Source organism: Meriones unguiculatus, chromosome 5 (genome assembly GCF_030254825.1).
Source record: "Meriones unguiculatus strain TT.TT164.6M chromosome 5, Bangor_MerUng_6.1, whole genome shotgun sequence".
Taxonomy (NCBI): Eukaryota; Metazoa; Chordata; class Mammalia; order Rodentia; family Muridae; genus Meriones; species Meriones unguiculatus.
In genome coordinates this window covers 88,243,815-88,268,292 of record NC_083353.1, presented here as the reverse complement: position 1 = coordinate 88,268,292, position 24,478 = coordinate 88,243,815, and the positions used below count along the sequence as shown (strand labels likewise).

The 24,478-nt window shown below is 40.4% G+C and overlaps 1 protein-coding gene across 1 annotated transcript in view; it reads right to left on the bottom strand.

Annotated features, from left to right (window-relative positions):
- Tafa1 (TAFA chemokine like family member 1) overlaps positions 1 to 24,478 on the bottom strand; it is a 554,452-nt gene that overhangs the window by 88,977 nt on the left and 440,997 nt on the right. The window lies entirely within an intron of this gene.

The following is a 24,478-nucleotide window of genomic DNA, read 5'->3' as shown; positions in this document are numbered from 1 at the left end:
ATCTTTAGGAAGCACTATTCTTAATTGTCTGAGAAAGCACCAGCCTGATTTCCAAAGTGGTTGTACAAGTTTACATTCCCATCAGCAGTGGAGGAGGGTTCCCATTTCTCTGCATCCTCTCCAGCATGTGTTGTTGCCTGAGTTTTTCATCTTAGCCATTCTGATGGGTGCAAGGTGAAATCACAGGGTCCTTTTGATTTGCATTTCACTGATGACTAAGAACGTTGAACATTTCTTTAAGTATTTCTCTGCCATTTGATATTCCTCTATTGAAAATTCTCTGTTTCTCTCTGTACCCCGTTTTTTAATTGGATTACTTGCTTTGTTGCTTTTTAACTTCTTGAGTTCTTTATATATACTGGATATTAGGCCTCTGTCAGATATAGGGTTGGTGAAGATACTTTTCCAATCTGTAGGCAGTCATTTTGTTTTGATGACAGTGTCATTTGCTTTACAGAAGCTTTTCAGTGTCCAAGTGGGTTCCATAGCAAATGGGGACAGGGACTGTCTCTGACAGGAACTGATTGGCCTGCTCTTTGATCACCTCCCCTCGAGGGGAGAGAAGCCTTACCAGGCCACAGAGAAAGACAATGCAGCCACTCCTGATGAGATCTAATAGACTAGGATCAGAGGGAAGGGGAGGAGGACCTGCCTTATCAGTGGACTGGGGGAGGCACACAGGTGTGGAAGAGGGAGGGAGGGTGGGATTGGGAGGGAAGGTGGGAGGGAGCTACAGGGGGATACAAAATGAATAAACTATAATTATTAAAAATAAAAATAATTATTAAACATAAAAAAGAACAGTTTGTAGCCAGTCCTGATGAGATATGATAGGCTAGGGTCAGAATGTAGGAGAGGAGGACCTCCCCTATCAGTGGACTAGGGGAGGGGCATAAGATAGGGGGAGAAGAGGAAGTAAGGGTGGGACTGGGAGGAAACAAGGGAGGGGCCTACAGCCAGGAGACAAAGTGAATAAATTTTAAGAAATAACAAATAAATAAATAATTAAAAAATGAACCACTGCTGTAGAGAATTAGGTGAGCACTTCTCCATCTCCGTGTGCTTTAGAAGAAGACTTAGGTGAAACCGACTCTACTGGGCCTCCTTCCTAGAGTTTTTTTTTTTTTTTCAGTTAGACCCCCCCAAGAATTTACATCTCTAACAAATTTTTAGGCCGTGTTGATGCTAGGCTCAGTTTCTCCTTTCGTATTGAACTAATCCCTGTCCAGAGGAGCAAAGTCCTTGTCTCAACTACATAAGCTAGATCGCAGCTGAGAAGTAGGTGAGGAAATTTTGTGAGGGTGCCCCCCGGTCATGGAGACATACTCCTGTGAGGTTGGAAGCATCGCTGCATGTGTGGGAGGGAGAAAGAGTGAAGCTGAGTGTACATACATGTTTTTGACATCTGTTGCCTGGTGTTCAGGTTGAAACCATGCCTTTCATCTCCTTAGTTCCTCTTATCTACATGGAATGATGCCATGCTACGTGTAGAGAGACAATTATGTAAGAGAAAACACCCCAGAAATACCTTCAGAACCTGAAGTTTTCAATTGAACATGCTTGTTGTCTGCAACCATCCTAATAATAAAGATCCACGTGTCATCAAATTATTAAAGGAGGAGACTTATCCTGCTATTGTTTTAGTAAAGAAAAAATAACAATGAACCAGAAGCTTCGTCAGGAGGACGTTATGATATTGAATTCTTATGGGCACATGTATTTTGTTTTCTTTGTATTAAAGGTTTATCCCATAATTTAAAAAGTTTAGCCTTTAAATAAAACCTATGCAGCCATATAAAATATAAGAGACACGTACTACCACTGTTTCTTTAAAAATCTTACAGAACCTTCATTTTTGGACACTGAATGAGTACTAAGATCCAAGGAGATAAACAAGATGCAAGCAGTGCCTAGAGCTTCCATTTATTTAGAGCAATGTTTGTCCACAGTCATGTAAAACAATACATGAAGAATAATATTAATAGTCATAAAATAAATATTCCATTTGGTGTTTGTCTTATGGACAAGTATAAGTTGATATTTGCCAGTATTAGGGCCTACATATGTTTACCTAGAAACTTTTCTGTCATTTTAATGATATGCTATTATGACATATTTATTTATATATTGTTGTTTAAATTATTCTTAATGTTCAAATTGCTGTTTCAAAGTGAAATGGAAGCTGAGGATCACTTTAATAATGTCTGAGAGATCACAGTCCCATCCACGTAAGCCTCAATTTATTGTTCCTATTTTATAGCTCATCAAATACCATGTGCTACTAAAATGATACCAGAATAAGGATCAAGTAATCATGTCAGATTTTGACACCTTTGTGTGTCTGTGTGTTTGTGCATGTGTGTGTGTGTGTGAATAAATATCCACTGAGGGAGTTTTCTGTTTCACATACTCTAAACCTTACAGAAAATAATTTTCATTAAAAAAAAAATCCTTTTATGTCATAGAAGTTTCTAGACGTTAACTCAGACAGTGTGCTAAAAAGTCGTCCTGATTTCTCCTTTAGGAGGGGCCCGCTGACTTTCTTGCTGGAAGTATGAGCAGACCAAACAGTTATGCACAGGTGTTCTGAGCACCTTATATCACGTTATATCACTGAGAATTCTCCTCAACGCTTCTGTCAACTTGCCACATCATGTTCTGATTTGTTAAACAAAGAGAGTGGCAAAGTTGAGAATACCAAATGAGACAGAACATGCAGCTGGTGTTACCTAGGAGAGCTCAAGAGTCACAGTGATGTGTCTGCTCAGACTTCCAAAGGAAGACTTTAATGCAGGGGTTTGATAGTCCTCTTTGTGCCCAAATCTCATAGCATGACTTTAAACCTCTGTCTCTTTTCTGGGTGAGACCCAAATATTCTATAAAAAGAGAAATAATCCCTTAGCTACAAGTAGAACCATTTCCATGTGGTTTACGTTTCCTGTTCCTAATTTTAAGCATGAAATAAAATAATAATGAGATTCTTCTCTCCATCCAGCAATGTGAACTTTTAAACAATGCCTAATCCAGATAATATTAAACATGGCCTGTGGTGATGCCTCAGTGGGTAGGGGTACTTGCTATCCATGTAAGGAGACATGAGTGTTGACTGTAAGTACCCATGTAAAAATTGGGCGGGGCCACACTGCTTGTAACCACAATGCTGGGGTGTGGAGACAGGCATATCCAGGGAGCTTGCTGGCTAGCCAGCCCAGCCGGAACAGCAAGCTTCAGGCTTAGTGATCCTATCTGAAAAAGTGATGTGGGGCATTAAGGAGGAAGACATCCACTGTTTCCTTCTAGCTTTTACATACTTGTGCATGGGTGTTCACATGCACATATCCTCATACATATACATAGACATGGGCACAGACACAAAAGCATACCACAAGCATGCCAACTATTGGTAGGTACCAGTCTCTTTTAGCTGAATCTTCTAAAACTAAACATACTTTTTTTTTTTGACCCAGAAATTCTAGTCTCAGTTTTATACTCACTTATATTTGCCACAGGATATGTATGTCGATGTCTATAAAATTGTAACACACAATAGTTCCAAACTGAGTACAAGATGTGCAGGAATAAAGATAGAGCAGATAGAGCAGAGTTTGAGAGATTGCGCAACCAATGGCCTAACTGAAGACCCACCCTATAGGAGAGGGCCAACTGCTGACACTATAAACCGTACTCTGCTGTGCTTGCAGACAAACTTGACACAGTTGTCCTCTGAGAGGCTCTACCCAGCAGTGCCTCAAAACAGTTGCCTAGACTCGCTCCAAACATCGGGTGATGCTTAGGGAGTCTTGTTTCCACAAGGTGGGAGGAAAAGAGAAAAGGGCCTGTAGGTGACAGGAGCTCTACGAAAAGACCAACAGAGCCAACGGCGCCCAGAGGGGCCTGTAGAATTGTACTGTATGATCAATGGTCTAAGAAGGAATAAACTAACCCATAATAACAGAAGTAAGGAGCAGACAGCAGTGAGGGTAAAGCAGAAGCTAAAAGGAAGAAAAGAGATCTATGATGGAGGTGCTGTTGTTGGTTTCCCTGAAATGTGTGTGTATCTATGTTGTATTCATTCTAGTCATTTATCAGTATCTATGCCGCACACTGATAAAAATAAAGACTGTTAGCATGATGAACTTCTGCACCGCACTTTAATATTAATATTGGAAACATTAAAAACTATAGCTAATATTGGTATGACATTTGTATTTACCTCCTTTGTCAAAAATTTGGGTCTTGGTAACAAAACCTATCAGTTTGAAAAAAAAAATGAGTATTAGAAAATCATCCACTCATGCTAATGTAGTTGAGACTCCAGATCTTACTAAATGATTTTTAGCAATAGACATTTGACCATGAAATTGTTTTAAGCCATAATTAAAACAGTTACTCCTCCCGTGAAACTGCTAATTATAATTCCCTATTTTCAGATCTGTAGAAAGTGATGTGGCTTTATTATGGATTTGTTTTGTTTGTTTTACAAACAATCTTACAATCTTTCTACCTTAGCTTCTTAAGTGTTGGTGTGTGTTACCACATCTGGCTGAGACACAACAGATAAAGCATTTAAACATGAATTCTCCATAACTGAGTTCCATCCTCCCAATTTTTAATTTCTGAGACAAACGGATGAGGTACCAGGCGTGTGTCTCACTGAGCTGAACGGTGCTGGTTTCTGAAGACTCTCCTGGTCTGAACAGCTTAAGGCTGGGACCTTTATGCCACAAGACTCCAGCACTGAAAACATAGTTCTGAAGAATGAGAGCATAAGCTGTTCACATCTGACCCGGAGCAGGAGACTTTCAATCCCCATGCCTACATGAGCACAAGGAGCCAGAGAGATTCTGATAAAGAAGTAGGACCTTAGTTAACTGGTTCAGCACATGGCATCTCAGCCAAGAGGAACTCTCCACACTTCTAAAAGCCAATAGGATAAACACAGCCATTCTGAGAAAACAAAGCCGCTAATGTGATAAGCAGAACTGCATCCCAAGAGTCACAGTTATCTGTGCCACTTTCATTGCTTCTCTCTTGAGCTACTTAAAAAAACAAACAAACAAACAAACAAACAAAAACCCGCATTATATACTATATTGAAATGAGGATTTATTTAGTTCACTTGACGTAGTCTCTTGCATGTTTGTTTTTATGTTGGACCATTATCTAAATATACCTTTCACAGAGAACAGAAATGGTCAGGAATATACTTAAGAGCCAGCAATCTCCTCCTGGAACTATCACACAATGGGTAGTCACCATTCTCAGAAGCTACGTTTAGCCATCTGAGGGTGCTGAGCCTGTATCTTCACCTTGTGTTCATGCCTCACTGATGGTGACCGTTACCCTCCTTCAGGCCACTCCTAAAGCTTCCAGAGGTGGAGCAAGCTGTAGCCACTGCTCCGCTCTGGGTGGCTTGGCCAGTTTGTTGCAGTTCCGAGGAACAGTACATGGGTATGGAAACCTATCCCTGTGTAAAGGTTCATCTTCTCAGATGGTCAAGGGTGACAAGAGTCTCCCATCACCGCCATTCCTGGCACCTTCAGTGAAGCGAGCCTTCCAGGAGTAATGGTGAAAGCAGAGGCTCCTGTGGTTAGTAACTTCAACCTGGTTACTTGATCTTGTAAGCCTCTCTTTCCTTTTTATATAGGATTCATATACCTGTTAATAACTTAATATTAGATAAAAAGAGGATACATAAAGGGCCCCTACATGAAATGATCTGATACTTAAGTTGTACTGAAGACTTGTAGTATCTTGGCATTCTGTTTTTTAAAGGTGCTTCATTGCCTTATATACAAGCTGTTTAACACTAAACCCCGAGCTTATCCACTTTTCCCATGGTGACCCCCTTGAAGATTTTTTAAATTCATTTTTTGTCCCTTCCTATCTCTTTTTTCCTTCTCGAATCTGAGTAATTTTATTTAATTTTATTTTGTATTTTTATTTACTTTACATGCTTGTTGAAGCCCCATCCCTCCTCCTCTCTCAGTCTTGCCTTCCCTTCCCCTCCCCTTTTCCTCAGAAAAGAGGAGCCCCCTTTCCCATCCACCCCAGCTCATCAAGTTGGATCAGGACTGAGCATGTCCTCTTTTCCTGTGGTCTCACAAGAAAGTCCCACCAGGGGAACGTGATAAAAAAGCTGGCGAGTGAGTCTGTGTCTTATGCAGTCCCCACTTCCCTTACTAGAGGACCCATAAGAAGCCTAAGCTGTCCATCTGCTGTATCTTTGTAGGGGGCCTAGGTCTAGTTCATGCATGGTCCTTGGTTTAAGGCTTCAGTATCAGCAATCCCCTCTGGGTCCTGGTTAGTTGGCTCTGTTGGTCTTCTTGTGTAGCTCCTGTCACCTCCAAGTCCTTTTCTCTTTCCTCCCACTTTTCCACAAGACTCCCTAAGCATCGCCCAATGTCTGGCTGTGAGTCTCAGCATCTGTTTTGAGAAACTTCTGGGAAGAGCATGTAACAGAGCAACTCTGAGAGGCTCCTGACCCTGTTCTCAGCAGCTATTGAACTTGAAGGTTGAAGGGTCAAGGCATGGAATAACATTTTCTTTGTATGAGGCTACTTGCTTGAAATCAGGCTACCTTGGAAGATGATTGTAGACTCTTACCTGAAGAAACTATCCTACCTTTGACCAATGCCACTGGAGAAGGAAGCAAACCAAACAATATCACAGTTATTGTCTAGTAGGCAGGGGTACTTCAGAAACAGTGTCATCTCTCAATAGAACCTTTAGATAAATGATAAATGCTGAACAGCCAAACAGATAGATTGAATTTATCTATCATTGACTCCCATCAACAGCATAATTCATCATCATCATACCTTTCTATATTTCCTCTTCATCACCAGGGACAGCCTTATAACAATGCTTCCTATCATCTTCCCTGTCTAGATACAGGAAGCAGGGGAAGATAGAAGAGAAAAAGCAGCCTTTTTTCTCTGGTGGGATCTTCTGGCAGACAGTTCAGAGCAGCAGCTTGCTAGAACACTCTGGTTCCTAAGCGGCTGAGAAAAATGGGCAGTTGTTTTTTTTACATCCGTGGGCTCTTCCCAAACAATCCACTTGATCTTGAGAAAGCAGTGGGGACCATTGACTCGGATATGTTCACAATTACTTCAAGGTTCCTTGGGTGTGGGCTACTAACCATTTCCTCATTCACCCTACCCTAGCCTTCCTGTCAGATGTCTAACCATGCCATTCATATATTCCACGTCTATCTTTTCAAACTATATAGAGTGGCTTCTACATAAGGCCAAACTGATGTTCTACTCATCCCTCTTCATCAGTCCATGTAATCTATTAGTCAAATGGGTTTACCAAAAAGTTATTATCACTCTTTGACTGGATAAGTCCTTAGCGATTTCCAGGCAATCAGCTATGAGTGTTGCACACACATTTTATTATTTTTAAATCAGATAATTATGTCTTTGCCTGTAATTGAGAAACTAGTAAGGGAATTGTATATGTATATGGTTCCAAGCAGAGTGACTGTTCATTTAATGACAGTACAATGCCACAACCAGAATGTCAATGTTAAAATCATCTTCTCCTTTCAGTCTAATTCCCCAGCTCTACTTGCACATGGGGATTTATTTCGAAATAATTTTGGTTCATGTCTGGCTGCTACCTCCCACCACAGTTAAGATACTAATTCTACCACCAAGGACTCCAAACATACTTTTGAAGTTCAGTCCTTACAGTGTCCTTACATATGGTAACAGCCTCTCTGTTTCCCAGATTCAAAGAACTAACACACCTCAGACAGCTTAAGTCATTAATTAAAAAAAAAATAATAATCAAAGTGAGAAGCTACCAGAACCAAATTTAAATCCATTATCTCAAAACAAAACTAACGGCCTGGCCAGAATCAGAGCAGAGCTGTCCCAGTCTCTGCTGCTGGGAGAGTCACTACAGCTTCTAATGTCCTCCCTGGCTATCTCTCTGACTGTTCACAAAAGAAAGTGAGAGAGCCATTCTTGACTGTGAGTAATAAATGATGCATAAATTATGCTTTGCCCGTGTTCTTCCCTCCTGTGACTTTGCAGTGAACTAGCCACCTTGACGAAGACTCATTTGGCACCTTATGGAATTCATGTCAAATGATGGAGCTATTGATGAGTTGGCAGTTTCTGAAGTCACACAGGCCGCAAACATATGTTTTTTTCTTAGAAACAAGATTTGAGGATAATAGAAAAGTGCTGATCGTGTGGGCCCCAGGTTGGAGGCAGTTAACCAGGGAGGAAGGCTTATAAATCTCAACAGTGTTGCTAAGCCAGCTGGAGATGTTAATAGGGGTCTGAAAGAGCACAAATACTGTAATTGGAATCCATGGATAATCTCAAAACTTCATTTTACCCGATTGTTTTGGTGCCCTTGTGGACAAACCTTGATAGCAACGGATAACGAGCAGTCCCGTGACTGATATGTGTTTCCTTTGCTCTTTCTTGTCCCAACAGAACCCGAGTCTGGGGATGCTCAGCTTGGTTGGAGGGGCAGAACTGGAGAAGCAAAGCCTCTTACCAAGGGGTTGGGGCAGAACTCGGCTCCTCCCTCACAAATACAAATTCATTCAGCTTTCATTCAGCTTCTTGACACCTCTAAGTCAAATGTGTAACACACAGGCTGAGAGTCACAATGTGGCACTGAAAGAAAAACACATGCTTTCTATATCTTTTAACCAATATGCCATTGCTGTGTTAGCTCCCTCCTGGTCTAGAGGTCACGAATCACTCTTTTATGTTATATTATCAGGGCATTAGCAATACATGGATGCTGTGTTACTTTCAGTTTGAGTTAAAAACTCAAAACAATTATAAATCTGAAGAAAAAGCCTTGAAAGCGAAGGTGTTTGTCTGTGGGTGTGCTTGTGTTGCCATAAGTGACAGTGCAGACGAGACAGCTATAAGGATCTCAGCTTTCCTTTCCTACAGTTCTAGAGCCCCCGTACACGTACCCCAACACACAGGCACCACACACACGCACAGCACACCACACACCACACACACACCATACAACACACACAACATACACTCAGAAACCATATAGATATGCATCACACACACATAGTACATCCCACCGCACACACGTACCACATAACACATACAACACAAACATATCATAATACAGATAACATATACACATGTACCATATATACACACACCACACCACACACATATGCAACACACAACCTATACAACACATACACACACACCCTAAACATACACACACCCCACACAAATATACATATGTGTGTGTACACACACACCACCACCACCATCACCACACACACATACACAGACACCACACACATGCAAACACACACAAAAACCGCACATAAACATACCACATGCAAATACCATACACATATGCACACACACATAGAACATCAACACCACAAACAGAAACACACTGACAAATGTTCTGATTGAGCAAACATTACTTCTGCTCCTTGAGGTTGATTTTACCTAGGTCTGACTGTTTACATGTCTCTGCAGCATCCAATTTTAACAAAAATATTAATTCAGATAATCCTTTAAAAAATCTAGGTATCTAACCATTATCCTTGCAGATGACTCAAATTGGGACCTGATGTGTTAAGCAATGTTTGGCTAATACCTAAGGTTTCAAGTAATTGACAGGTCAGATAGCTTATCTCAACACCTCCAAAGTGGAATTGCAATATTAATTTTTAGGGATATATATGTATACATACATGCATATACATATACACAGATGCATATATATGTATATGTGTATATCATACATCATATATACAACTATAGGCCATAAGAACAATCTTTAAATTTCAATGGCTTAAACCAAAGGGGTCCATAAATGTTCGGTTAGAGTTCTGCCTCCTTTTCAATGCTGACGGTATGTGAATTCAAGCAGCAGAGGAGTGGGCCATTCCTCTGCACCATCACCAACTATCGCGTCATAGCAGAACCTGTCTTTGTAGCTCATTTTAGTGAATAAGTTCTGTTAAACCCTAAAACATGTTACTTCACCCACACTTTGTTCAGCTTCCCGAATTTCAGGCAAGATAAAACCACACGCTACGTCTGGAAATACCTGGACCCTTTGGCAGCTTGTTCAAGTACAAAGCCTGACCTGGTCAATGAAAGCCACTACTATACTATCACGTTAGCTAGACAACAGAATCAGTTCCCAGTAGACTGGAAGGTCCCTGTCTTCAATATACTTGTTGGTGGTCTTGCCTTTCCTCCTCCATCCCCCGTGTACCATCTTTCTCTTGTAGTAACCGATTGCCCAGATTTTAGCTGGATACAGTTTCCTGGTGACAGACAATATTTTCTAGGTAAGTGGATTCATGTGACTAAATTAGAACAAAGGAAAAGCAAGGACAAGCATGTATTTGGCCTTAAGGGAAACGTCATGCCCTCCCTCATTCCTCTTTTTCAATGGCTGCAATTCAAACCTTGTAGACAGAGGTAGAGGAGGAGCTCCCTTACTCAGGAGGGGCTGTGCTCCAGTGTGCATCAGTGGGAGGAAAGCAAAGTGGAAATCCACCACTCTGCTCTAGAAATTATCTGAATCCAGGCTTCAACCTGAGCTAATGTTTCTAGGTGACTTATGACACCAGCTATTTGGGATATTTCTTCTCCTTTCACTTTTGCCTACGAAGAACTGAACAGTGCCTGGAAAATTTACACATAGCTTTCAACTCCCAGTCACTGAGGGACTTGGGATATAATTCAGTGACAGAGCACCTGCTACCATGTTAGAAGACCCTAGGTTCCTTCCCAGGACTGCAGAAGAAAATCAGGCGCATTTGACTGCAAGCAATGCGATATCAAGTTAGTCACTGCTGAGGCTAAAGAAACTAGAGGTGTGTTGGTGTGGGTGGTCCACTTTTGATACTCTGTCACCCTAACCTGTGATCATCAGCCATTGAGTGCAGTTGCAGGCATGAGATGATGTTTTTCTTCACAATTTTTAGAGCATAGTCCTCTACCCAATTATCTCTGCTTTGATCAAGATGAAATAACCATTACAATGGTTTACTATTGCTCTATGCTTTCCACAATCCTCACCCAAGAAAGCTTCATAGATACCTCTAAACCAATGAAAAGCCAAATGAGTGAGGAATAGATAGTATCATGACTTGTCTCCTGGGTCTGCCCTTCTGGAATCTTCCTGCTACCCCAATACAATCAGGATTCTAAAGTTCTATGTATTCTGGATGACAGGGAAACATACTTGTGTTTTTTGTTTGTTTGTTTCCATTTTTCTCTGTTTCAATAGATCCAACATCTGATAACAGTATCTTATAATACATCTTCACCATATTTACTTTTTAAAAAATTCTTTATTAATTACACTTTATTCACTTTGTATCCCCTTGTGGTTCCCTCCCTCCTCCCGTCCCAATCCCTCCCTTCCTTCCCCCCTCTGCACACATGCCCCTCCCCAAGTCTACTGATAGGGGAGGTCTTCTTTTCTTTCCTTCTGATCCTAGTCAATTAGGTCTCATCAGGAGTGGCTGCATTGTCTTCTCTGTGGCCTGGTAAGGCTGCTATCCCCCCTCCCCCTGCTTGGGGGGAGGTGATTAAAAGAGCAGGCCAATCAATTCATGTCAGAGACAGTCCAGTCCCTCTTCCCATTACTATGGAACCCGCTTGGACACTGAACTTGTTTTACTCCTGAGAAAGTTCATGGCTCTGATACTTAAGAAATAGGACTGTATGGGATAGGGTGAGGGGAAAGGGTGCTCACCTTCCTACTTCCTGTGCAATCTTTTCATAGCAGATGTGGATATTCTGGAAAAGAGTCATGTATTTCAGTCCTCACTGGAAATTCCACTGTTTGGTTTAAACACCCCCACCTCTTCCTTCCCTGGGGTGCATGGATCATGCCTTTTCCTCCTTGTCTCTGTGCACTCGTCAGGAGTGCCTTCTGCTATTCTTCCACATATCTCATGTCTATCTTAGAGAGCTGAACCAGGTGCTGCTGCTTTTACATTACTTTACCAATCAGCCCTTCTCATCTATTTATTTTTTTACATTAAATATTTATTTTATTTTTAATTGTGTGTGCATCCCCACCCATATAACTGAAGAGGCTTCAAATTCTCCTAGAGCTAGAGTTACAGGTGTGTCTCACTTTGAATGTGTCATCTTGGCATGTCCTTCTCTGTCCATGCATTTAAAGGATAGGTTTCCTATTAAGGCTCCATCCCTTTACATGATTTTATTTACCTTTTGGTAATTTAGCTTTGACATTTATATGATTCTTGCATTCACATTTACTATTTTATTTCCATTATGTTGCAAGCTGAATGGGGCCAGGAGATATTTGTCTGTTCTCGCTATGTGTATATGTCTTCACCCAGTATGACACCTAATACCAATTGGCAGAGCTTATTCCTATGTATCTGAGTAAGTTCAATATTTGATACTGAGCTATAATTTTTCATGAAAACCTGGGGTACAAGTTACTGAGTCAAATTAAAGTTCAACATGGAAATGTGAAATGAGTTAATAAATGACAACAGTGGAAAAGAAGAGCAATGCAATTCAACAGTCAGGGAAAGCTGAGGACAGGTCCAGAGAGAAAGCCAAACTGATTTAAAAATAGAAGTTTCATTTGTGTGTTTACAAAATGAGCTAATCAAAACTGTGTAAGGTGAAACCTTTTGATAGAAGCCTTCTAAGGGACCATATTGCACTGCAAGTTATTGGTATCAAGCCTGAAATAAAACAGTGGTTTTTACATTATGCTCCAGGAAGTAGATGCTTGCTAAATAACTCCTTTAACTTTTCTCTGGCATCTATTGATTTTATCCATAGAAATTAAGAGGGGAAGGCAATTAAGTTTAAAATTTAATGGTGTTCTGCTGTTGTTAATTTACTGGAAGTCTCGATCAATGCATCACCCTGGATAGAAATCTATGCACCCCATGTGCTAGAAAATTCTATGATGCTCTTTCAGCTGAATTTATTACAATAACCAAAGACTAAAAAGCAGGTACTGCACAAAGAGGTGAGAGGGTGACTTCAGTTGCCCAACAAGTACTCAACCCGTATTTTAAAAAAGAACATTTAAGTAGGAAAAAAGAGCTTTTTGGAATTGTATTTACATTAGTACCTGTAAATTTTGAGATCCACCAAGTGATCCATAAACCACATTCATCAGAAAAGTATTTTTTCCTCCCAAAGAGTGCCAAAAATATGCATGTGCCATGGACATTCATTTTGATGACAAACAATGACTGAGTTTCTACGTATGTTATTATTTAATCTGAAAGATGTCACTTAATATAAAGCATGAGCGGAGTAGGAAGTCCCAAAGGCTTGCTCAGTGTACTCTATGCCAACGGGCTTTCCAATAGTAAAACATGTGGTAATACTCCTGATAACTAGATATAAGTAACTAAAACACCACTTATAAAATCTCGCCTAGGGTAGGTTATATGTTGGTTAAACTTAAATTTATTTTTCCTAAATTAAATGCAGACATACGTTTATAAATATTTAAAGATATAGAAAAATATCTAAAACATAGAAAACAAAAGTAAGTTTTGTTTTCTCTTACTTTTACATGTCATTCTATTCAGAATTTTCCCAAGGTCTTAAGAAATGTAACTTATAATAGTAAAAATACATTCTGTCTTATCAATGATTTACCGTTTACTGTTACTGCACAGAAAATCTTCCTGGCTTTCACATTCTTTCTGAAGCCCTGATAATTGCTCTAGGAGTAATTAATTTTCTTCGAAGGTGATAATACATTGCACATGAACAACCAAAAGCAACCCTAGAAAGTTGGGTATGAACTGAGAAGGGAAGCAGAGGTGAGTGAAGATAGATAGGGACAGAAGAATGCTGAGGCATAGGACAGCATAGACAGAAGGAACCACTCCAGGGGAAGAAAAGCTTTTTGTCTCAATCTGGAGACCAGATCACTGTAAATGAAATCCGTTTTCATTCCTAATGTCATTAGTAGGATATGTTGTTGGAAGCTTGTGCTCTGTCTACCACTATCGTGTCCACAAAACCCATAGCGGTTGTAGTTATGGAAAGGCAACAGCACTCAAAGCTTCAATTGCTCTTCATATAGTCATTCCCACTGAGCTAGGAGATTTAGCACATTTAAATGCAGTGTGGATGATGGGAAAAGGTAAAAACTATTGTATGGGATCTACATATATACAGTAATCTGCATTATATTGGTAAATTTAATGTGTTTAAGCTGCATTAAAGCAGACGCTATAAATGAGGAACCCTGCACATAAGTCCCAAGCATGTTTATCTGAAAGATCTTTCCAACCTAGGCTGGTCCCTCAGTGGAAACCAGTGAAATGGCTCAGGATTAAAAACGCTGCATCCCTGAGAACAGGTAGAAAGCAAGCTAGCTCCAATAGAGGTTACTCTTGTTTATCCCATGATATAAAGATGTCTGAGATAGGATCAGGAAGCGGGAAGCTCATCTGCAGAGTTCCTTAATAAGGAGCTCTGCTTGACTGCCTTACCTTCTCTGCATAATTTTCCAGATGTTTGTTAATTTCCAGTTTGATGATGCTACCTTTGTTTGCTCTCTCAACCTGGCTATTCTAGTTTTCTGTGCTGGAGACCATAAACTCCCCATTTGTTGATGCTCTGTGCTCTTTGTGGCTTCTATGTGCTAGTTATTATTTGTTCATTTACTTTTTCTTGTTGTACTTAATAAAAGTACTCATTAAAGAGAGGAAAATAGCTATAATAGATCAGTGTATGGACTATAGAACATAAGTGCAGCATAACTGGTTTCTTCTCTTTCAGAAGACTGCAGCTAGGCTATTTGTACTCATGGCTGTCCCTAAACTGGACCCTAGAAGGTGTTTATTTTTCTTTATAAAGTGGGTACAGAGAACTATTTCATTTAAGATGCGTTTATTATTAAAATACAGTTTAATTTTTAAATAATATGATTATCATTACTTTAAAAATTCCAGTACAGTGCTTTAGCCGTAAGAAACAGTTTCTGGATAACTGTTGGGAAGGCATGTTACTGGCACCAGCCCAAGTCTATGTCACCAGAGTCTCATGTCAAGAAGCTACTCCTGAACCTGCAGTCTCTTTTCAAACACATCTGGGTAAATTTTTATTCTGCATTTGGTTCCACTGCAGGGAAGAGGTAGACGAAGCTTTTTGGAGTCTTGAACATAGAGACAAGGAGGCAAACATTGTCACAGATAGGTACAGATTACTACCAAATGCAATACCCAAGAGTATAATTCAACCACTTCAAGCAAGGTTCTTATCCTGTACCTATGGGCAACTACTCTGCACTTTATTATAATGAAAGTCTGCTTTTTCCTTGGACACAAGTGATGGTATTTTAAAAATCCTCTTTATTAATGGAGGAACCCAATCCAAGGATGGAGTGCTGAGAAGAACAATGAAAAGTACTATCCTTGGAAACATCTCCAAGGAAAACATCTGAAGGAATAGAAGATGAAGTCCATCAGATGTTAGGGATGGGAGTGGATGTGCTAGGGATCCCTTCAAAAGCTGTCATATTGAGATTTGGTAAGATAAACTTTGTGCCAAGGTATTTTTTTTTTTTTAATTTCACTTAGGGATACTCAGCTAGATACATTTGTTATAGAGAGGAGAGGTGACTTTTCTTTTTTTTCTTCTTCTTTTTTTAAATTAAAAAATTAACATCTGCTTTGATAGTCTGCAGGGCAGAGCCTTTCAGAGGCCCTCTGTGGGAGGCACCTAACTTGTTTCCTGTTTTCTTCTTCTTTTGATGTCCATCCTCTTTGCCTATCGGGATGGGGATTGAGCATTTTAGCCAGAGTCCTCCCTCTTGATGAGTTTCTTTAGGTGTACAGACTTTAGTAGGCTTATCCTATATTATATGTCTATATGAGTGAGTATATACCATTGAGACTTAGAGCCAAACTTTGGGCAGAATGCAGGGAATCTTCTGAAAGAAGTGGGAAATAATAGTAAGAGCTGGAGAGGACAGGAGGTCCACAAGGAGAGCAACAGAACCAAAAAATTTGAGCACAGGTGTCTTTCCTGAGACTCATACTCCAACCAAGTACCATGCATGGAGATAACCTAGAACCTCTGCACAGATGTAGCCCATGGCAGTTCAGTGTCCAAGTGGGTTCCATAGTAATGGGAACAGGGACTGCTTCTGGCATCAACTGATTGACCTGCTCTTTGATCACCTCCCCCTGAGGGGGGAGCAGCCTTACCAGGCCACAGAGGAAGAAAATGCAGCCACTCCTGATGAGACCTAACAGACTAGGATCAGAAGGAAGAAAAAGAAACCCTCCCCTATCAGTGGACTTGGGGAGGGCAGTGTGTGGTGAAGGGGGAGGAAAGGAGAGGTTTGGAGGGGAGGAGGGAGGGAACCACAGGGGGGATACAAAGTAAATAAAGTGTAATTAAAAATAAAAAAGTAAAAATAAAATACAATTAAAAAATTAAATTTATTCACTTTACATTCTGATCATAGCCTCCTTCATTGTCTCATCCTGGTCCCACGCTCCCTCCCTCTTCCCTCACATCCACCTCCCTTAGTCCTCAGAAAGGGGGAGTCCTTCTCCCCTACCAACTGACCCCAGCCTTTGAAATCCCATCAGGACTGGCTGTATGCTCTTCCTCTGTGGCCTGGCAAGGCCACTCTACCAGGGGGGAAGTGATCAAAGAGCTGGCAACAGAGTCCATGTCAGAGACAGCCCCTGCTTCCCTTACTAGGGAACCCACATGGAGGCTGAGCTGACATGGGCTACATCTGAGCAGGGGTCCTAGGTCCTCTCCAAGAATGGTCCTTCGTTGGTATATGAGTCTCCTCAGGCCCGCCTGGGCCCACATTTGTTGGCTCTGTTGGTATTCTTTTGGAGCTTCTGTCCCCTCTGGGTTCCTCTGTGCCCCTACTCTTCCATGAGGACTCCCAGTGCTCTGCCCAAAGTTTGGCTGAGTCTCTGCATCTGCTTCCATCCCCTGGTGGGTGTAGTCTTTCAGAAGACATCTATGGTAGTCTTCCCTCATGTTCCCTCTTTTCAACCACTTCTAGTGTCTATTCTATTTGCCCTTCTGAATGAGAATTAAGCATCCTCCCTAGCTGCTCCTTGTTACTTAACTTCTTTAGATCTGTAGATTGTAGTATGGTTATCCTGTATTATATGGCTAATATCTGCTTATATCTGCTTGTCTTTCTGAGTCTGGGTTACCTCACTCAGGATGACCTTTTCCAGATATATCCATTTGCCTGCAAATTTCTTGATGTCCTTGTTTTTAATAGCCGAATAGTATTCTATTGTGTAAAAATACCAGTTTCTTTATCCATTCAGTTGAGGGACATCTGGGTTCTTTCCAGTTTCTGGCTGTTACAAATAAAGCTGCTGTGGACATAGTTGAGCAAATGTCCTAGTTGTGTGGTGGAGCATCTTTAGGGCATATGCCCAGGAGTGGAATAGCTGGGTCTTGGGGTAGAGCTGTTCTCAATTTTATGAGAAAGTACTAGGTTTATTTCCAAATTGGTTGTACAAGTTTGCACTCCCACCAGCAATAGAGGAGTGTTCCCCTTTCTCTATATCCTTGCCAGCATGTGTTATTACTTGAGTTTTCGATCTTAGCTATTCTGATATTTGTAAGATAGAATCTCAGAGTCGTTTTGATTTGCATTTTCCTAATGACCAATGACCTTGGATGCTTCTTCAAGTGCTTCTCAGCTATTCCATTCCATATTCCTTTGTTGAGAATTCTCTTTTTAGTTCTATACCCTACTTTTTAGTTGGATTATTTAGTTTGTTGGTATAAGCCTCAGTATTTATTTCTTACAGAGACCAAAACCAAGGAGGAACAGAAAACTATTTGAATGCTCATTTGTTATGCCCATTGGGAGTTCAGGTGTACAGGGAAGCCAGTCTCTCAGAGGGGATGGCAGTTAATGCATCTCTCAAAGGTTCCCTTCTGATCTGCCTGTGTAACAAGGCAGGTGACATTTACTGTGCCCGTCCGGAAAAGGGAAAGAATACTGGAGACATAGTCAAGTTCAAGGATAATGAGTACAGCATCTTAATTAAGTTTTCTAGAATGGCAGGTATCTTTGATGTTGATTGAAGAGTTTGTCTCTGTCTATGTATTACTTTGATTTCACTGGGGATGATGTCATTTCATGAGCATTTCAAAATGAGAGTCTTTTATGGGCACATGGGGAATTAGGAAAAAACAGAAGTGAGATTTCTTTGTATTGACCTTATCATTCATTTCAAAGATGAGATAATACATTGTATCAACTGCAAACACATTTATTCAACTCCCATAAAACTAGTATTAGTCCTATTTGATTCTGCGCTTGAACCAGGATTTGGTTATATTTATTCAATTAAGATTCAAGTTTGAATCATTGCTTACTTCTCCTTGTCCATTAAAAGATCATATGAATGAAAATACCTTGCTTTTTGGAAGTAATCTACATAAAACTATTGCTTTCTCTTTAAGCTTAGATTCTGAATTCAAAATCAAAGAAAAACCAGAATTTTTCAATATTTTAAAAATAATTTCATCTTTCTAACCTGTTTTCTACTTCTCTTTGCAAAGAAAGTTGCTTGCTAGCTGACAGGTCAGCATCCTTGTCCATGCAGTCTGTGTGTGTGATGGTCTTGCTTTCCCTTAGAAAAGATGTTCATTTTCCTAGCTCCTGCACTGGATCAGTGGGAATGATCCTTAGCCTGAGGTTCATTTTGTAAAGTCATGCCTATGCCCAGGGGAAGTTTGTGTTTCATGGCTAGCAAAAGTGGTATAAGAATATCCTGGGCTGGAGTACGTAGAAACATGTCTACTCTACTCATATAAAATGGTTGCTTAGGGAAAAAGAGCCTTTCAGAGGGCCTCTGTGGCAGGTTCCTAGCTTGTTTCCTGTTTTCTTCTTCTTCTGATGTCCAGTGAGACTTATGGCCAACTGTTGGGCAATGTGCATGGAATCTTATGAAAGAAGTGGGAAATAGTAAGATCTGGAGAGGACAGGAACTCCACAAGGAGAGCAACAGAACCAGAAAATTTGAACACAGGGGTCTTCCCAGAGACTCATACTCCAACCAAGTACCAGGAATGGAGATAACCTAGAACCCCTGCACAGATGTAGCCCATGGCAGTTCAGTGTCCAAGTGGGTTCCATAGTAATGGGAAGAGGGACTGCCTCTGACACAATCTAATTGGCCTGCTCTTTAATCACCTCCCCCTGAGTGGGAAGCAGCCTTACCAGGCCATAGAAGAGGACAATGCAGCCACTCCTGATGAAACTTAATTGACTAGGATTAGAAGGAAGGAAATGAAGACCTCCCCTATCAGTGGACTTGGAGAGGGGCATGCATGCAGAGGGGTGGAGAAAGAGAGAGATTGGGATGGGAAGAGGAAAGGAACTAGAGGGGAGATATAAAGTGTAATTAATAAAAATAAATACATGGTTGCTTAGGCCATTCAAAGTGCCCTTCAGATGGCATTTTTCATGGAAAGCATCCCAGAGACATTTGTCTCAAAGTTATTAATTAATGAGTTTATTTATTTCTTTTCAAGAATCTACTGACCTACTTTGGCATTCTACAGAGACCCTTAGAATCAGAATTCTGTGTCCTAACACTGAAAAAAACACAAAACTATCAATAAACAAATAATTAGTTCTTCAAGAAGACAACAAGATTGACAAATACTTTGCCAAATTAACCAAAAGGAGAGAGGGAGGGAGAGAAAAGAGAGAGAGAGAAGCCAAGGTAATATATCTATAGATGAAAAGGGTTTCATCTTACACCTATCAGAACAGCTAAGATAAAAACTCAGGTGATAACACATGCTGGTGAGGATGTGGAAAAAGAGGAACATTCCTCCATTGCTTGTGGGAGTGCAAACTTGTACAACCACTTTGGAAATCGATCTGGTGCTTTCTCAGAAAACTGGGAATAGCCTTACCTCAAGACCCAGCCATACCACTCCTCAGCATATATCCAAAAGATGCTCAAGTATACAACTAGGACATTTACTCAACCATCTTCATAGCAATGTTATTCATAATAGCCATAAACTGGAAACAACCTAGATGCTCCTCAACTGAAGAATGGATAAAGAACCTGTGGTACATTTACATAGTGGAATACTATTCAGCCATTAAAACGAAAGGAAATCATGAATTTGCAGGCAAATGGATTGAAAAGATCATACTGAGTGAGATAACATAGACCCAGAAAGACACACATGGTATGTATTCACTTATAAGCTGATTTTAGTCATACAGTACAGAATAGACATACTACAATGCACAGACCCCAAGAAGATAAGCCCAATTGAAACTTTAGTCTTCATGTGGGCCCACTAGTTAGGGAAGTGAGGGCATCTCTGACATAAACTAAGTTGCCTGGTTTTTGATCACTTTTCCCTGATGGAAAGATGAACTCAGTCTTCATGTGAAGAGATGAACTGGGGCATCTGAGTAGGGGGGTTTCCTTATTCTGAGGAATAGGAGAGAGAGGATGCAAGAGAGAGTGTGGGACGAGGAGAATGGAGGGACCTATGACCAAAATGTAAACTGAATAAATTAATAAAAAAGAAGAGGAAACATTGCCACAGTACCAATGTAATTAAAAATGAAATTACAAGGACACACTAAAAATATTTTTTTCACTAAAAACTTTTATCTCACTTAATTTGTAGATGTAAAAGAAATGGATGAATTTGTAGGTGCAGCTGACCTATCAAAGTTAAGCCAAAATGAGATCAATAATTTTAAAACACTTATAATAAGCAATAAGTTTGCAGTAATTAAAAAAGAAACATCTAGGTTTACTGCAGAATTCTGGTTTTGATTTTGCCACTGGTGGTGAACTGAGGATTACATGTTTGCTGGGTGTAGTGAAAATTTCAGAATTTTAGTTTCTTTAAAAAACAGAAACATTGTGAGAATGTTTCTTCTTTGTATGTTTTAATTCCAGGTGTGAGGATATGGGGCTGCTTAGTAGCAGTTAACTATGATTTTCCTCATGCTCTGGCAGGGGTATGATATTTGCCAGCTGCAGATAGTTTCTGTGATTGCGTGACATTTGGAATCCAGGAAACTTTTCAGAGGGTTTATAAATGCTAGGAGAGTTGGAGAGTTAGAGGATTGTTGGTTGGTTGGTTGTTGGTTGCTGTTGGCCACAATTTGTTAAATAGTGTGGAATGAAAGAGAAGAAGAAGAAGAAGAAGAAGAAGAAGAAGAAGAAGAAGAAGAAGAAGAAGAAGAAGAAGAAGAAGAAGAAGAAGAAATTAGATATCTGATGGTGAAGATCAAATGTGCCCCAAAGAAATTGACATCCCTAATCAGCAGGAAGTAGTCCAACAATAGTTATACAACCGTGGACCAGTAAACCGACCTTGGAAAACAAGCTATAGTTTTGGTTTATCAACTCTTTATGTTCTAATTCATAACATACGCTATAGTAGTAGACCAAGACCATATTGTTATACTATATGATCTTTTATATAAAAAGACCATATCTGCCTCTCCTAACCCATAAGCAAAATGGCAAGCCATTTAGAAGCATGGTACCTGGGACAATGTCATCAGAACTACCTAAGCTGTTAATACACACACACACACACACACACACACACACACACACACACACACACACACAAAACTGTAGGCTTCTGTATCTTGCTGTTATGTACATTCTAAAACAGTCACAAATATGTGGATGTGGAAGCAGAGTGGTCCTTACCATGGACTAAACGGTGATAGTAATCAAAGTATGCACAGTTTCACTGTCATACAAAGAATAAGTTCAAGGGATCTGTTTTACAATATGACAACTGTGTTAATAAGACTATATTACATTCTTAAAAATCATTAACCAGTTGCTTTTGCACCTCCCCTAGATCATTAAACTTGTGAAGTTAATTAGCTACACTTAACCATTCTACCACACACACATAATTTTAAACAACATGCTGTAGATGATAAACATGTGTAATTGTAGAGGAATTTTAATTCAGAACATTGCTTTTCTGGCAAGAGAACACCTCCAAAGACCTTCTTAGTCTGTGTGATTTGGCCGGCAAGAGATAACAGCCAAAGATCTATGTCTGTGCAATCCAGCTGGAATACAAACATGCCTTTAATCCAGGAGACAGAGGCAAACAGATCTGGGTTCGAAGCCAGCCTGATATAGAGTAAGTTTCAGGTAAAGAAAAGCTTAGGTCCAGGTGTGATGGTACACATCTTTAATCCCAAATAATGAAAGTAAAGGTAATTTGTAAAAGAAAGCACCCATGTTTGAAAGTAATTTTTAATTGAGTAGCAGAAAAACTGATGAATCAGAGAAAGATTTGACAGAACAGGATATGCCCAACTCTCACAAAAAGAAAGAGGAAAGGGAAGCTACTTGAGGGGCAATGAGAGTGAGAGAGAGAGAGAGAAAAGGAGGGAGAGAGAAAGCAGTTTTACTGGGACAATAATAGAGAGGTTGCAGAGAGAACTAAGGTGAAGACTGAACGAACCAGAGAATGACAAGGAGCCAGAAGTTTAGAAAAGATTGTATGAGTTAGTTTCAGGCCAAGCAGAGCAATTCAGCGGCCAAGAGAGAAAAGCAACATTGAATAAGTTAGCTGGGAGAGGAGTTTGAGCCAGAACAGCTGAGTAGATCCAGCGAGTCCAGATCTCAAAAAGAACAAGAAAGGATGAGCATATCAAGAAGTAAGTCTCAGAGGCTGAAAGCATTCTAGGCCTAGGTTAGCAGAAGGAGGCACTAAGTCCCACACAACAATTGAATGAGGCAACTAAAAGTTACTTTTCCATGTATCTTCTGTCAATTAAAAATAAATTAATAATAATAATAAAAATAATAATAAACAGTAATAGATTCCCAGCTTTCATCTCAGCCTTCTGAATCTGGTATCAGCATTAGGGATACAGCCTTTAGGTAAACATTCTTGATCTTCCTCCCTCTCTCCCTCCCCTCCCTCCTCTTCCTCTTTCTTCTTCTCCATCCCTCCCCTTCTCTCTGGCTCTCTCTTTGTCTCTTTATGTTTCCTCTCTTTCTCTCCCCCTATCTCATTTTTACACATGTTCTCACCAGGCAAACTCAGCTGGCCTTGACTTCTTGAATTCAGTCCCTCTTTCTCAGCTTCCCGGATAATAAGATCTTAGCAATCCTCTGCAAACTCTACAGAATTGGCACACAGGGATGGTTATGGGGATGTAAGCAGCAAAGCATCACTCTGAAATAGCAGTGGCCATAAACTGTAGTCAACAATAACAAAACACTGTCACTGAGTACAGGCAAGACAGGATGAAGCAGTTTTCATAGGGCCCAGACTTCTCAAGATCTCCAAGTCCTTTCAGACACTCATAAAAGGACTTCAATGTCTCTATTAACCTGTGGTTAAGCTTCATCAATGCAACACAGTGAATGGACCTAACCACCGGCTTCTGAGATCGTGACTCAGGCATAAAGATGTTTGAAATAGCTGACCTTGAGATCAAAGGCAGCATGAAGGACAATAAGACAATTGGGAACAACTGAAAGGCTGGTGAATAGAGGAATCAAGGTGCTTAGAACCAGGTTACAGTTAAGACAAGTGCATATATGGGTAGAACAGTCAGTGCTTAAAGACAGAGAAGACATAGTGTGGTTCTATTTTTTTACAGAGAGGGCAGGGAAGCCTGCAAGAACTGCCCGATATTATTGTTCAATTCTTCAGCTGACTAGTGCCACAGGTTTTGGAGCTACTGACTATTCCTCTAACACCACAGCTGCCATCCTGCTCTACATTTACAGTAGGAGCCCTATTGGTGGAGAATGCCAGTCAACCACTCTTCTTCCAAGGGATACATGAATAATCCATTTCTCAGTTCAGTCCTTCTGCTTAGGGCTTTATTTACTAAGCAATTTCCAAGAGTGAAGTTTTAATGTGCCAAAGAGAGAGGGCATCGACAGCCACTATTGTTTCTGTCAATAAAAAGGTAAATGGGTGGAGGAGGACTGTGGAGAATGTGACCGATACAACCACAACAAAACACTTGCAGTTAATTGTCATTTGAATCATGATGTTGGTGATCAGCATCCCGGGAATAATGAGTGTAAAGCCTGACAAATAGTTCCTTAAAAGTTGTTTAGCACAAATCTGGCATATTGCTGTTTGTCAAATTATTTCTGTGCCAGATGCTTACACAAAGTCTGTTGCCCATTGCCAAATGGCCTCGCTGCACATTTCCTCATTAGATAGAGTTGACATTCTTCACAGTTACTCAATCAAACAGAATTAATGATAAAGAGATTCATATTTGCATTCTGCACCTCCCGTGCCTGTTGCCACTCCACACCCCACTCACCTGCTGGTTCAGTTCATCCTTCTCTGTCTGTGGCTCCAGAATGCAATGGAGTTGCCAAGTACAGAGTTACGGTTTGCATTTTGATCAGAGAAAGAGCAAAACAGTGCAGCGCCGAGAGGAGTTGCCTTTCTAATGTGCACCCTTTCGGTCATTT